This window comes from Dendrobates tinctorius, unplaced genomic scaffold (genome assembly GCF_039654945.1).
Source record: "Dendrobates tinctorius isolate UK_male_01 unplaced genomic scaffold, ASM3965494v1 ptg000083l, whole genome shotgun sequence".
NCBI classification, from domain to species: Eukaryota; Metazoa; Chordata; class Amphibia; order Anura; family Dendrobatidae; genus Dendrobates; species Dendrobates tinctorius.
The window spans coordinates 38052973-38067760 of NW_027361751.1; the positions used below are offsets into that span (position 1 = coordinate 38052973).

General features: G+C 45.1%; 1 protein-coding gene across 4 annotated transcripts in view; it reads left to right on the forward strand.

Annotated features, from left to right (window-relative positions):
- Positions 1–14788, forward strand: part of GHR (growth hormone receptor) — a 489978-nt gene that overhangs the window by 360082 nt on the left and 115108 nt on the right. Inside the window, exon 5 of one of the 4 annotated variants that reach the window (XM_073584318.1) lies at positions 6301–6476. The exons of the other annotated variants lie outside the window; for them this stretch is intronic. The gene's annotated coding sequence lies outside the window, so the exon portion shown is untranslated. The remainder of the gene's footprint in view (positions 1–6300; positions 6477–14788) is intronic. 4 annotated transcript variants of the gene reach the window in all.

Sequence of the window (14788 nt, forward strand, 5' to 3'; positions counted from 1 at the left end):
TTTTCCGCACCTAATGCAATTCTATGGGTGAACTTGGCAATCCACTCTAGCAGCGCTGGGAGAAGCCGATCAGGGGCAGAGCCGGACTAGTCTGTTCTTTAAGTACGGCCCAAGGCCAGATTTCTAAAGTATATCATCTCCGAAAGGTCGGAAAGTTTCAAAGAAAAATATACCTGGCTGCAATTGTGTTGCTAGGCTCTGATTCATGCGTCCCGCAGTTTGGGCAGCATGAATTAGGTGACAGGTTCCCTTTAACTTCCATCTTGAATCTCATACAACCCACAGATACAAGGTCGAAAGTAAACCCCCATTGGAAATGGGAACCTGGTTAGGACTACTCTCCTACAATACATTAATAAGAACCTGGTAGGGGGATAACAAACTGGGCTTATTTCTGAGAATGGATGAGTTGCAGATCTGAACCAGGACCAGGCAATATCCAACTTTGACTTTTGCACTCTGTGAACAATGAAAACTAACCCTTGTTCTGTGTGTGAAAAAAGTAAACCCTACTGTCAAATTAGGAGAGAATGCAGAAAAAAAATCCGTCCTTCCCGAGTTAATATTATTAATCAAACCCTTAAAGAAATATTCAAACTATTTGTTATCTATTTAAAAAAAAAGTCATGTTTTGATTAATTTTTCATACAACTTCATACTGGTCACTGCATTAGTTTTCAAACACAAAGCTTTAGACCCCCTGTTTGGGTACAAGAATTAAAGTACAGAATTCAAGCTGTCAACAGCCACCACCAGGGGGAGCCTTGGAGTTTGGTGCATACAGTGTATTCTTAGAAGTCAATAGTATAACAGCATGTAACAACCCTGCTGGCATCACTGCATAGCCTCCCATCCCCGCACTCCAACTTACTCTCTGCTCCGGGTTATGCTGTGAATTCTGTTTGCTGCCAGTCCTGTGCTCTGTGTCTCTGTTCCAGAGAACTCTCTGGTTCTTATACAGTCAGGGTGCACCTGTTCAATCTGTCCCTGACCAATTACCTAGAGCCCTCGACTATTTAGATTCGCCACACCCACTGAACATTGCCTGTGCAATGTCTAAAACTCAGTGTTTTGCTGCTGAGGAAGCCAGGCCCTGTTCTGTGTATCTCCTTCTCTGGAGGAATACTCCTAGCCTTGCTTTGTATTCTTTGCCCTCCAGGAGGCTGCATATCCTGGTCTCTGTGTCTTGGTCCTAGCTTTGTGTTTACTTGTCTTTCCGCCTGTCAGTAGGCAGAATATCCTGGTCCTTGAGTCTTTGTCCCTGTACCTTGTCTTGTACTGTCTCCTTGTCTGTGGCTTCCTTCCCTGCTGTGTCTTTCCTTCTGTCCTCCCTGTCTGTGCTCTGCACCTTTGCAAGCTCTGTCTGTGCCTCTGCACCCTTGCAGCTCTGTCTGTGCCTCTGCACCCTTGCAGCTCTGTCTGTGCCTCTGCACCCTTGCAGCTCTGTCTGTGCCTCTGCACCCTTGCAGCTCTGTCTGTGCCTCTGCACCCTTGCAGCTCTGTCTGTGCCTCTGCATCCTTGCAGCTCTGTCTGTGCCTCTGCACCCTTGCAGCTCTTTCTGTTGCTCTGTCTGTGCCTCTGCAGCTCTGACTGCTCTGCACCCTTGCAGCTCAGCTTACTCTGCTGCTGCAGAACCTCTTGCTGCAGCTTCTTTCCACAGACATTGTGGTTCAGCTTGCTCTGTTGCTGCAGAACCTCTTGCTGCAGCTTCTCTCCACAGACCTTGTGGTTCAGCTTTGCTCCGCTCCTGCTGCCGCTGCAGAACCTCTTGGTGCAGCTTCTCCCCGCAGACCTTGTGGTTCAGCTTTACTCCGCACTCCTGCGGCTCTGCCTACTCTGCACTCCTGCGGCTCCGCCTACTCCAGACTCCTGCGGCTCCGCCTACTCTGCACTCCTGCGGCTCCGCCTACTCCGCACTCCTGCGGCTCCACCTACTCCGCACTCCTGCAGCTTCACCTACTCCGCACTCCTGCCTGTATCCATACCTACACCTTCTGTACACCTCCTGTGTGAACAGGTCCAAAACCTGTTCCTTCATATTCCACTCCTTCCCCTCTATACCGATACCTGCACCTGCTGTGTGAACAGGCCCCTACCTGTTTCTTCTCATACCACGCCAGCCTGTTCTGTGTCTCCAAGCCGTGCCCGCCTGTCCTGTGTCTCCAAGCCGTGCCCGCCTGTCCTGTGTCTCCAAGCCGTGCCCGCCTGTCCTGTGTCTCCAAGCCGTGCCCGCCTGCCCTGTGTCTCCAAGCCGTGCCCGCCTGCCCTGTGTCTCCAAGCCGTGCCCGCCTGCCCTGTGTCTCCAAGCCGTGCCCGCCTGCCCTGTGTCTCCAAGCCGTGCCCGCCTGCCCTGTGTCTCCAAGCCATGCCTGCTTGCCCTGTGTCTCAGCCTACCTGTCACTTGCACCTGACCAGGTGTCCTGTCCCCGAGTGGGATCAGCAGCCACAGTCAGACACCACCCTGGAGTGGCACTCGGCAGCTACCTGCCGCACAAGCCTGACCTCACCATCAGAGGCTCCAGTGAAGACCGAGGTAGCTGTCGTAGTCACGCCCCTTCCAGGGTAGTCTGGTCTGTGGCACAGTGGGGCCACAACCCCCCGGCTCGCGCCCATCAGCCAAGGCCCGAGCGTGACACAGCATACAGTAAGCATGGTGGCAGCGGCAGCACGGCTAGGATTTTGACATCTTTACATGGTGTCTAAAACGATTATCAAAAAATAATAATATCAAATATTCAACCAATGATTCAGCAGACAGAAGATGTGAAGAAATTGGCTAGCGAAGACATCATGCGAGTGCCAGAGTATCACTGACTTGAAGACACTTAAGACAGGATCTGAAGATTCATGTTGTCTCTCTACACCTCGAATGTCTCCCTTTTCCTCTTCTAGAGTTTAACGTAGAGCATGGCTATTAATCCACATTATCATGGGACACAGACAGCTGACAGGTATGCAGCTCCATCTGCGATGTGTCTTGAAACCTCAGCACATCTGCTTTCCACTATTCTTTACGAAGAAAGTGTTAATCTGCAAATTTCTATCCATTGGAATCTTATCAAGCTCAATCTGTAGAAAGGAAATCTGGAAATTCCTTTTAGAATGTATTGACAATTACTTGTATCTGAAAATTCGTCCTCCCCTACACTGCAGGGTATTCGACACGAGATACTCATCTATCAGTCATAATGGAGAGCTACAAAGAGAACCTCACTCTCTGGAGGACTTTCATGTTCACAGACCTTCCATTAATATTAAGCAGAACTGTGTAATATTTTATTTCTCCTCCGGTGGCGCTGTAGGGAAATCAAACGCTTGCTACTAAGTTCCCTAATAGATTGCGGCTGATTGCCGGCGGTCCCAGCAGTTGGACGCATAGTGCACCCTTGGAATAATATGGGATTTCCAAATTTCATAACCCCCTTAAATGTCAATTTTCTAATATTAGGGGTTACTTTTGTAAGTGTTCTTTAATACTATTTGAAAGTGTTGATTCACAGTAAACTTATGGTTAAAGTACACAATTTTAATTTCTGATTTATATTTTTTTTAGTGTTTCCAGGCCTCGGTTCATATTTTATAATTCATTTTTATGTAAAAATAAGATCAGCATAATATTAATTAAACCCAATAATCACCCTGGGTAAATAGCGTGGAGCTGGCCTGCCCTCGTGTGCTGCGCTGTATATTTAGACCCTGAGCTAGCCAGTTTGGGTCAGATGAGGACAGAGACAGAATATTCTAGGACTGGGTCCAAGAAAATGGAACAATTTAAAAGCTCCAAACTAAGCTCCAAAACCAATCTCTCTGTAGTGGAAAAGCAACATAACACATTGAGGCTTGCTCCTTTTTTCTTCCCTTGTTTCTTGGACATTTCTAGCTACTTTATTTTTGCATACAGTAGTTTTAAGGGCAGATCTTTATGTCTTAAAGGGAACCTGTCATGTGAAAAAAAAAAAAAAAAGCTAGTAACTTGCAGATATGGGGTTAATCTGCAGGTTAATCGCATTCTGAAGCCGTGCGCCAGCCGCTCTGAAAGGTCGGCTGCTGGGAGGAAATTAATTTTACTCCTCCCGGCAGACTTTAGCTTTCAGTCATCAAGGCGTGGCTTAAGTCACCCATCAGAACGTAAGGAGTGGCAGCTGTAACCACGCCCCCAGCACTGACTGACAGCCAGCTCAGCAGTCTATCAGTACAGAGCCGGTTGTCAGTCACGGTTTTAGCCACTGTTCAGGGCCGGTTCTAGACAAAGTGGAGCCCTGGTCAAAAGTTTAAAATGGGGCCCCACATGCTAACATATTGCACCATCACACAGACATTTTGGTTGTATTTACATGCACTGAGTTCAGGCGGTTACAGGAGTGTGAGCGACAATATTGAAGTTGTTCTACACTTGATTCCCGTTTTTTTTTTACAAAGGCTGAAGAAGAATGATCGGCACAGAACAATCCCTGGTTCTGTTCATATACAGTATCATGTTATCAGCAGCACATCTGCAGATTTCTGATGGCGATGTGCTGTTGAGAACAATGATTTTTGTACCAGCATAAGCAATCCAGTCACTCAATGAAAAGGCAGCATTTTGCTTGTTTAGTATAATACACCCCATCGCCCTTCACATAGTATAATAGACCTCTTAATCCTTCATTTAGTATAATGCACGCCCCATTATATAATGTTCCCCATAGTTTCCATATAGTAAAATGCACACCCATAGTCCTCCACATAGTATAATGCACCCCATAGTCCTCCATGTAGTATAGCGAACACCCCATAGTCCTCCATGTTGTATTATTCACATCCATAGTATAATGCACTCCCCATAGCCCTCCATATAGTATAATGCACACCCTATAGTCCTTCATATAGCATAATGCACCCCATAGTCCTCCACATAGTATAATTCTCCCCATAGTCCTCCATATTGTATAATGCACACCCCATAGTCCAATAGAAATTGTCAACTAATATTACAAGACAAAGAAAAGTAACTTAAAAAATATACAGCAGCTGCCTCATTCGAGACAGGAAACCTCAGCACAATTGAAAGTAACTATTGTTAGAAATGTTTATTTTCTTATCCCCTACTGGGTGTCTCCCTTTTATCTAACTTATTGTCCACTGCCTGTTGTCAAGTGTAATCCATCTTTAGCTGCAGAGATGGATAACACAGGGTTAGGGCATGTCTTTGTCTCTCTGCTCTTGATCTCCTGTCTGTGAAACTACATACAGACATAACAGAGAGGATGGCTTTCAGTTCAGGGCAGGCAAGCTGTTTGATAACTGTTGAAGAACTGTATGCTTGGAAGTAAGGGAAAAATAAGTTCCTGAACCGATAGTTCTGACAGAATGCTGATAAAGAGGAATCACCCACTCAAAAAGAGTGAATGGTAAGTTACATAAGAATCAGGACTCTTCCTGGGCATATTAGACTAGTGCTGAACAAAACTAAGTTTTAACTGGTTGTTGGGGATGAGGGAAGTAATAACTTGTTTTTCTATAGCTTGTGTGTGAAAAGACAGGTATGCTTTAGCACTTGGTTTAAAAAGTTAAAGAGAATCTGTCAGAAGGATCAACCCTCCTAAGCCGTCTATATCACATGCAGGTAATATAAAGTTGAATTAAATGATACCTTGATCCATTGTCTTATTCCAGAGAAATGCACATTTTTCTCATATGTAAATGAGCTATTCAGATCTGTGGGCCGGACTTAGATCTGCCTTATTTAAAATGAAAGGGGACGTTACCAGTGCGAGTCATGTAATGACTGACAGTCTGCTCTCCTGTCCTACATGTCTCACACTGGTAAAGTAATGCCTCGTTTCATTTAAAATAAGCTCTGGAGACAGATTCTTAGGGAGTTCTATGTCCGGCCCACATATCTTAACAGATCATTTATATATTAAGAAAACTGTGGATTTCTTTTGAATAAGACATCAGATCGCAGATATCAAGGTATCATTTTATTCAACTTGCTACGACCCATGTGCCCATATAGACAGCTAAGGAGGGTTTAGACTGCTGACAGATTCCCTTTAAGTATTTCTGTAACAGCACTAGCTATTATTTTACTGCCCCCCATTAGCAAGATATGGATCTGGTAGGAGAGTTTTCACATCTGCCTGCAGTTTTACTTTATTTCCTCCCCTCCAGCAGTAGTAAACCATCGCATGCAACTTCTTCAATAACATTATCACATGAGTTATCGGCTCGCTGCCCAGACAATATATGCAGCCTTGCTTCTCTGGACGACCCTTTCCCCTCGATCTGAAGTTGGTGTATTACTGCTTTGTCAATAGGGTTCAGTGAGAGTCACATGTGCAGTAACACGGAGCCGGCGAGTGCAGCAGATCTGTGAAAGTATTTCAGATAATGTAACGCATAATAAGAGCATCATCAGAAGGTGGAAAACGGGTTAAAAACACCTTGAAAGACAGCAACACACGAGAGAGAGAAATAATCATTCGGTATAACGGTAAGATATACTGTACGTGTATTGAAAAGATTTAGAGATCTCAGTGAGCTGAAACATTCTTATTTACAAATAGGAATTAAATCGGTCTTGAGAAGGGGACCGGTGACATGTTGCGCTCAGTGGGTAAATGCGCTCAGTGGATAAGTGATCATATATCCCAAGTATAAAAAAAGGAAATCTAAGCACCTCTTCACATACAGTGGGTAGGGTCAGGTTCCCGATCTCGAGATTTAGGCAGGTTCCATTGGTGGAACCCACATATAGTGATGATGACTTATGTTGAAAATATGCTACAGATGTACTGGATGGGGATATTTCTTGTAGGGGGCAGTGACACCTTTTCATATTGCTGATCAATGGGATTCAGATAAATTATTGATCGTCCATCAGTGATTTAATCCATGAAGCCCCTATAAAGGGAATCTGTCAGCAGGTTTTTGCTATCTAAACTGAGGACATCATGAGATTGAGGTTAAAACGCTGAACTCAAGGATGTGTCACATGTCCGGCTGTGTGATGTTGTTTAGTTAGACCGAAGGATTAATTGCCTCGTCATTAACATTGCTGTGACTATCAGGCACGTGGGCAACCATCTGACTCTGCCCCCTTCTATGATAGTGAGCTCTCTTTCTATTGACTATGTACATATAGAGCCTGATGTGGGCGGGGTTAGCTTTTTCAGCTCTGCTTCACGCTAAAGCCCCCTTCACACATAGCGAGATCGCTAGCGATATCGCTAAAGCGTCACAGATTTTGTGACGCAACAGCGATATCGGTAGCGATCTCGCTACATGTGACACTTACCTCCGACCTGGCTCCCCGCTGGATATCGCTGATTGCACAAGATCAGCCTGGTCCATTTCTTGTCGTCGGCTTCCTGCTGGCGCCGACGAGCGACTCCATGGACACGGGCGAAAGACGTCACCCTCACTGCGTGTGACAGGTAAGAATCGACCGCCGACCGGTGCTGCATTGCTAGCGACCATTTAGCAATGCACCAGCGATCCTGACCGGTTCGTATCGTTGTCGGGATCGCTGGTGCATCGCTAAATGTATCGGGACCTTTAATGTAAAAGCTCTGATTGTGTAAGTATGGCTGCACTCAGTAATCTAAGTGGTACATCACTGGATTCAGCTTCTCTTTGCCTACATCAGTCTGCTCTCAGATGAGGTGGCACAAATTTGGTGACAGACTTCCTTTAATACTTCCTTATATGTAAAGGTCTATCTTGCTTCCTCGGCAGAGTGCACCTGCCATAAACTTAAGGATAGCTTCTAGCGCATGCTATAAATGGATGTTTATTTTACTTGAATCATGTCCTTTTGGACTTTTTGATGGGAATAAGTCTGGATTTATTCCGTGTTGTCTATATGTTGTTGTTTTTACATTCAGTGGCATTTGTTTAACACCTCTGGGATGTACAATTTGCAGCGTTACTTTTGCCTTAAATTGGGTTATACAAAGTTTGGAAGTTTTCTCTTATCCATAAATTAGGAGATGACATCCCATTCGATGGAGGTCCGACAGCTTAGGCCACCATCCATACTGGGAATGTGAATGGAGCGGTGAATGATCAAGTGCATCTCAGATCCATACATTTTCTATGGGACTGGCGCAGGTAGCCGAGCCCAGCATTAAACTGATCTTTGACACTCCAATTAAGATTAAATGGAGTGGAGATGCGTATGATCAACCAATGCTCCATTTATATTGTAAGAATCCCAATGGTCGTTAATCCAGCAATTGAGAGGTCAAATATCTTTTGGTTAGGGGCATAAGGAATAACTTACAAACTAGGTACAACCTTTTCAAGGCCAGGTTTATATGTACAGAAATGCTACATTTTTTCTGCTACTTTTTTTTCTGCATAGTTTTTGCTGGTGACCGCACCATAAGATCTGGTGTTCACATCATAATAGCAATAGGACTCTACTCTGCTTGTTGTTGTTGTTTTGTTACTTTGTTGTGCATTGTCTCTTTTTTATGCATTTTTAGCATCGCAGTGGAGTTGGAATCAGACTCGACCGTTTTGGTGGAGTTGGTATAAAATGAACAGACTCCGACTCCTAAAATATATAATAAATTGGGTACAGTAGTGAGGCAGTGCTGCACTTTATGTACAGTCATGGCCAAAAGTATTGACACCCCTGCAATTCTGTCAGATAATATTCAGTTTCTTCCTGAAAATGATTGCAAACACAATTTCTTTGGTATTATTATCTTCATTTAATTTGTCTTAAATGAAAAAACACAAAAGAGAATGAAGCAAAAAGCAAAACATTGATCATTTCACACAAAACTCCAAAAATGGGCCGGACAAAAGTATTGGCACCCTCAGCCTAATACTTGGTTGCACAACCTTTAGCCAAAATAACTGCGACCAACCGCTTCCGGTAACCATCAATGAGTTTCTTACAATGCTCTGCTGGAATTTTAGACCATTCTTCTTTGGCAAACTACTCCAGGTCCCTGATATTTGAAGGGTGCCTTCTCCAAACTGCCATTTTTAGATCTCTCCACAGGTGTTCTATGGGATTCAGGTCTGGACTCATTGCTGGCCACCTTAGAAGTCTTCAGTGCTTTCTCTCAAACCATTTTCTAGTGCTTTTTGAAGTGTGTTTTGGGTTATTGTCCTGCTGGAAGACCCATGACCTCTGAGACCCAGCTTTCTCACACTGGGCCCTAAATTATGCTGCAAAATTTGTTGGTAGTCTTCTGACTTCATAATGCCATGCACACGGTCAAGCAGTCCAGTGCCAGAGGCAGCAAAGCAACCCCAAAACATCAGGGAACCTCCGCCATGTTTGACTGTAGGGACCGTGTACTTTTCTTTGAATGCCTCTTTTTTCTCCTGTAAACTCTATGTTGATGTTTTTGCCCAAAAAGCTCTACTTTTGTCTCATCTGACCAGAGAACATTCTTCCAAAATGTTTTAGGCTTTTTCAGGTAAGTTTTGGCAAACTCCAGCCTGGCTTTTTTATGTCTCGGGGTAAAAAGTGGAGTCTTCCTGGGTCTCCTACCATACAGTCCCTTTTCATTCAGATGCCGACGGATAGTACAGGTTGACACCGTTGTACCCTCAGACTGCAGGGCAGCTTGAACTTGTTTGGATGTTAGTGGAGGTTCTTTATCCAACATCCGCACAATCTTGCGTTGAAATCTCTTTTCAATTTTTCTTTTCCGGCCACATCTAGGGAGGTTAGCCACAGTGCCATGGGCTTTAAACTTCTTGATGACACTGCGCATGGTAGACACAGGAACATTCGGGTCTTTGGAGATGGACTTGTAGCCTTGAGATTGCTCATGCTTCCTCACAATTTGGTTTCTCAAGTCCTCAGACAGTTCTTTGGTCTTCTTTCTTTTCTCCGTGCTCAATGTGGTACACACAAGGACACAGAACAGAGGTTGAGTCAACTTTAATCCATGTCAACTGGCTGCAAGTGTGATTTAGTTATTGCCAACACCTGTTAGGTGCCACAGGTAAGTTATAGGTGCTGTTAATTACACAAATTAGAGAAGCATCACATGATTTTTCGAACAGTGCCAATACTTTTGTCCACCCTCTTTGTTATGTTTGGTGTGGAATTGTATCCAGTTTGGCTTTAGGACAATTCTTTTTGTGTTTTTTCATTTAAGACAAACTAAATGAAGATAATAATACCAAAGAATTTGTGTTTGCAATCATTTTCAGGAAGAAACTGAGTATTATCTGACAGAATTGCAGGGGTGTCAATACTTTTGGCCATGACTGTACATGCTCAGTAGTGAGGCAGTGCTGCACTTTATATACATGCTCAGTAGTGAGGCAGTGCTGCGCTTTATGTACATGCTCAGTAGTGAGCCAGTGCTGTGCTTTATGTACATGTCCAGTAGTGGGGCAGTGCTGCACCTAATGTACATGCTCAGATTTGACCAGTGCTGTGCTTTATGTACATGCTCAGTAGTGAGCCAGTGCTGCATTTTCGGTACATGCTCAGAAGTGAGGCAGTGCTGCGCTTTTTGTTCATGCTCAGTAGTGATGCAGTGCTGCGCTTTATGTACATGCTCAGTAGTGATGCAGTGCTGCACTTTATGTACATGCTCAGTAGTGAGCCAGTGCTGTGCTTTATGTACATGTCCAGTAGTGGGGCAGTGCTGCGCTTTATGTACATGCTCAGTAGTGAGGCAGTGCTGCACTTTATGTACATGCTCAGTTTTGACCAGTGCTGTGCTTTATATACATGCTCAGTAGTGAGCCAGTGCTGCATTTTCTGTACATGCTCAGAAGTGAGGCAGTGCTGCGCTTTTTGTTCATGCTCAGTAGTGATGCAGTGCTGCGCTTTATGTACATGCTCAGTAGTGAGGCAGTGCTGCACTTTATGTACATGCTAAGTGGTGAGCCAGTGCTGTGCTTTATGTACATGTCCAGTAGTGAGGCAGTGCTGCGCTTTATGTACATGCTCAGTAGTGAGGCAGTGCTGCACTTTATGTATATGCTCAGTAGTGAGGCAGTGCTGCATCTAATGTACATGCTCAGTAGTGAGGCAGTGCTGCACTTTATGTACATGCTCAGTAGTGAGGCACTGCTGCGCTTTATGTACATGCTCAGTTTTGACCAGTGCTGTGCTTTATGTACATGCTCAGTAGTGAGCCAGTGCTGCATTTTCTGTACATGCTCAGAAGTGAGGCAGTGCTGCGCTTTTTGTTCATGCTCAGTAGTGATGCAGTGCTGCGCTTTATGTACATGCTCAGTAGTGAGGCAGTGCTGCACTTTATGTACATGCTCAGTGGTGAGCCAGTGCTGTGCTTTATGTACATGCTCAGTAGTGAGGCAGTGCTGTACCTAATGTACATGCTCAGTAGTGAGGCAGTGCTGCACTTTATGTTCATGCTCAGTAGTGAGGCAGTGCTGCGCTTTATGTACATGCTCAGTAGTGAGCCAGTGCTGCGCTTTATGTACATGCTCAGTAGTGAGCCAGTGCTGCGCTTTATGTACATGCTCAGTAGTGAGGCAGTGCTGCGCTTTATGTACATGCTCAGTAGTGAGGCAGTGCTGCTTTTTATGTACATGCTCAGTAGTGGGGCAGTGCTGAACTTTATGTACATGCTCAGTAGTGAGGCAGTGCTGCGCTTTATGTACATGCTCAGTAGTGAGGCAGTGCTGCACTTTATGTACATGCTCAGTGGTGAGCCAGTGCTGTGCTTTATGTACATGTCCAGTAGTGGGGCATTGCTGCGCTTTATGTACATGCTCAGTAGTGAGGCAGTGCTGCACTTTATGTACATGCTCAGTGGTGAGCCAGTGCTGTGCTTTATGTACATGTCTAGTAGTGAGGCAGTGCTGCACTTTATGTACATGCTCAGTAGTGAGGCAGTGCTGCATCTAATGTACATGCTCAGTAGTGAGGCAGTGCTGCACTTTATGTACATGCTCAGTAGTGAGGCAGTGCTGCACTTTATGTACATGCTCAGTTTTGACCAGTGCTGTGCTTTATGTACATGCTCAGTAGTGAGCCAGTGCTGCATTTTCTGTACATGCTCAGAAGTGAGGCAGTGCTGCGCTTTTTGTTCATGCTCAGTAGTGATGCAGTGCTGCGCTTTATGTACATGCTCAGTAGTGAGGCAGTGCTGCACTTTATGTACATGCTCAGTGGTGAGCCAGTGCTGTGCTTTATGTACATGTCCAGTAGTGAGGCAGTGCTGCACTTTATGTACATGCTCAGTAGTGAGGCAGTGCTGTACCTAATGTACATGCTCAGTAGTGAGGCAGTGCTGCACTTTATGTTCATGCTCAGTAGTGAGGCAGTGCTGCGCTTTATGTACATGCTCAGTAGTGAGCCAGTGCTGCGCTTTATGTACATGCTCAGTAGTGAGCCAGTGCAGCGCTTTATGTACATGCTCAGTAGTGAGGCAGTGCTGCGCTTTATGTACATGCTCAGTAGTGAGGCAGTGCTGCTTTTTATGTACATGCTCAGTAGTGGGGCAGTGCTGAACTTTATGTACATGCTCAGTAGTGAGGCAGTGCTGCGCTTTATGTACATGCTCAGTAGTGAGCCAGTGCTGCTCTTTATGTACATGCTCAGTAGTGAGGCAGTGCTGCGCTTTATGTACATGCTCAGTAGTGAGCCAGTGCTGCGCTTTATGTACATGCTCAGTAGTGAGCCAGTGCTGCGCTTTATGTACATGCTCAGTAGTGAGGCAGTGCTGCGCTTTATGTACATGCTCAGTAGTGAGGCAGTGCTGCTTTTTATGTACATGCTCAGTAGTGGGGCAGTGCTGAACTTTATGTACATGCTCAGTAGTGAGCCAGTGCTGCACTTTATATACATGCTCAGTAGTGAGACAGTGCTGCTCTTTATGTACATGCTCAGTAGTGAGCCAGTGCTGCACTTTATGTACATGCTCAGTAGTGAGCCAGTGCTGCACTTTATGTACATGCTCAGTGGTGAGCCAGTGCTGTGCTTTATGTACATGCTCAGTAGTGATCCAGTGCTGCGCTTTATGTACATGCTCAGTAGTGAGGCAGTAATGCTTTTTATGTACATGCTCAGTAGAGAGGCAGTGTTGCACTTTATGTACATGCTCAGTAGTGAGGCAGTGCTGCACTTTATGTACATGCTCAGTAGTGACCAGTGCTGCACTTTATGTACATGCTCAGTAGTGACCAGTGCTGTGCATTATGTACATGCTCAGTAGTGAGAAAGTGCTGCACTTTATGTATATGCTCAGTAGTGAGACAGTGCTGCACTTTATGTACATGCTCAGAACTGAGGCAGTGCTGCACTTTATGTACATGCTCAGTAGTGACCATTGCTGCACTTTATGTACATGCTCAGTAGTGAGGCAGTGCTGCACTTTATGTACCTGCTGTGAGGCAGTGACCGATGTCACAGGTAAGGGTCACTGTTTCTTCCCCCAGGATGCACACAGAGGCATATTGAGGTCATGAGGGGGCATTACAGTCACAGGCACATGAAGGCCATAAGAGTGCATGGCAGTCACGAGCGTAGCGATGACTGTAATGCAGACTAGAAATAATAAAAAATAAGTGTAGTCTTGGACAGCAACCGGTCAAAGGAGGACTGACGTGTTTATTGCATACAAACAGGAGGATATGGTTCCCGGTTGCGATCCAGAGGATATCATGGACTGTGTTATGCTGTGAGTAAGAGACATTGACACGGTGGTGCAGTCGCCCATGGCTACTGGTCAAAGGGAAGTGCAGCGTGTTTAGTGACTGTAAACGGAAGGATGCTGTGTAGTATGAATTGCGGTGAAATGGACACTAATACTATGCACTGATATTACATGCACTTGTGTGAATTTGGACATTTAATACTGTGAAGAAACACATTAAAGGAGTTTTGTGTTTGAGCTTTGTGGGTCACTGCCTCCTCACTACCTAAGTGTGCTACCGCTGCTCTACACTGCTCAGTAGTGAGGCAGTGCTGTACTTTATGTACATGCTCAGAAGTGAGGCAGTGCTGCACTTTATGTACATGTTCAGTAGTGAGGCAGTGCTGCACTTTATGTACATGCTCAGTAGTGAGCCAGTGCTGCACTTTATGTACATGCTCAGTAGTGAGGCAGTGCTGCACTTTATGTACATGTTCAGTAGTGAGGCATTGCTGCACTTTATGTACATGCTCAGTAGTGACCTGTGCTGCACTTTATGTACATGCTCAGTAGTGAGCCAGTGCTGCTTTTTATGTACATGTTCAGTAGTGAGGCAGTGCTGCACTTTATGTACATGCTCAGTAGTGAGCCAGTGCTACACTTTATGTACATGCTCAGAAGTGAGCCAGTGCTGCACTTTATGTACATGCTCAGTGAGCCAGTGCTGCACTTTTTGTACATGCTCAGTAGTGAGCCAGTACTGCACTTTATGTACATACTCAGTAGTGAGGCAGTGCTGCACTTTATGTACATGCTCAGTAGTGACCAGTACTGCACTTTATGTACATGCTCAGTAGTGACCAGTACTGCACTTTATGTATATGCTCAGTAGTGAGACAGTGCTGCTCTTTATGTACATGTTCAGTAGTGAGGCAGTGCTGCGCTTTATGTACATGCTCAGTAGTGACCAGTGCTGCGCTTTATGTACATGCTCAGTTGTGAGCCAATGCTGCACTTTATGTACATGCTCAGTAGTGACCAGTGCTGCGCTTTATGTACATGCTCAGTAGTGAGGCAGTGCTTCACTTTATGTACTTGCTCAGTAGTGACCAGTACTGCACTTTATGTACATGCTCAGTAGTGAGGCAGTGCTGCATTTTCTGTACATGCTCAGAAGTTAGGCAGTGCTGCTCTTTTTGTTCATGCTCAGTAGTGA